This window comes from Cryptomeria japonica, chromosome 4 (genome assembly GCF_030272615.1).
Source record: "Cryptomeria japonica chromosome 4, Sugi_1.0, whole genome shotgun sequence".
NCBI classification, from domain to species: domain Eukaryota; kingdom Viridiplantae; phylum Streptophyta; class Pinopsida; order Cupressales; family Cupressaceae; genus Cryptomeria; species Cryptomeria japonica.
In genome coordinates, this window is record NC_081408.1 from 160585356 (window position 1) to 160587101 (window position 1746).

Below are 1746 nucleotides of genomic sequence, written 5' to 3' on the forward strand. Positions count from 1 at the left end.
AAGATCAATGGAGATAGGAAGAATGGAGATCAAAACCCTATTGGACATGTGATTGGTATAATCTTTGTGATTTTGTTTTATTTTGCATTGTCTTAGGTAATCTTCATATGTTATGGTGGATCTTTGTTGATTGTTGGGCTAGGGTTTTGTGGTTGGATTCATTTAGCCTTTCAATATTGTTCTTATGATTTAATCTAACTGACCTATATACCCTATACAACTTATCATGCCTTATGTCGGCTTACAAAGATAATTACAATATCAAATTACATGTAGGCTAGATAACATAAATGCGTAACTATTAAAAACAATTGCCGATGCCAGATCCAAGAGATCTCGGCCTCCAATATCAATAACCATATTCTAAACCATGTCGGCCTGCATTTCCAGTAACCAAAGAAATCCTTTTGTCCTACTAGTGGGCCAGTGTAGGTGCCAGTGAAGTGCCTGCCAATACACAACTGAACTAAAACATGAAGCCGAAATAAAATACCATGTTGCCATCAATGACAACATAGTGAAACCAACCAATTAAGTGTCAATTGCCAATAGGTAAATCTTTGTCTACTGCTGAAGCTGAATATATTGTTCCTGCTAAAAATTATACTTAGGTAGATTGGATGAAATAGATGCTGAAAGACATCAGAGTTGTGTATGATGAGCCTCCTGTTATCTACTGTGACAATTCAAGTGCTATTAATATTTCCAAGAACCCAATACTACATTCTAAAATGAAGAATATATCAATTAAGTATCATTTCTTGAGGGAGAAAGTAAGTGATGAAGAAGTAAAACTAGAGTATGTATCTACAAAAGATCAGATTACAAATATTTTCACTAAGCCTTTGCCTGCGGATACATTTGTGCATTTGACAGACAAGTTAGGGGTCTCTACCCCTCTTGATGAGAACTAGGTGCATTGAGATGCATCAAGCCGATGGACTTTACAGTTTAATCTCTTTAACTAGGTTGATGAATTGATGTTGCTACTTAGTCGGAGTAGCTAGCGAGTTGTTTCAGAGTTGTGACTGTGTTTTTGTGAGGAGAGAAGTTTAATCAGTTTATATCTTTGGCATTGTTTTCAAAGGGGGAGAGAAGCATGTTAAAAACTGCCTTATCTTTGGATCTTTGTGTACATGATCAAAGGGGGAGTTTGTTTGGAATCTCTCGGTGTTGATTTATTCCTTTGTATTGATTGTTTTTCACATTCATATGTTGCCATCAATGCAAAAGGAGGAGATTGTTGGACATTGTTGTTGCTAGGATATTTTGTTTGTCATTTATGTCAACATATTCCTTTGTTTTGGTCTTGCAGCGAATTAGTTTCTGTGATCCAAAATTCTTCTTGATTATATCACTTGATTTGGTGTTTGCATTTCAGGTTTCTGGTTTTTTTGTTCAGTGGCTAATAGAGTTTGGTTTTAATCTATGAGCTTTGGTATGATGACATCATGTCTTGTGGATTTGGGATTATGTTTTGGATTTTTGTGATTATCTTCATGTCAAGTGGTTCGTGATTTGGTCCTTTGAAAGCTATCTTTCTTTTCCAAGTTGTTTCTATTGAGTGTTCTTGAACGTTAGTGTGTTGATTGATGAATATTTGCATAAGTGGTATTGGTGCAGCTATTGCAGATGGTTCTAATGACATATTTGGTGTTTCCTAATTATGTCTTATTTATTCTGGTGATCCACATTGATTATTCTATGAGTTTTTAGTGATTTTCATAGTTCGGTGATGTTCTTTGT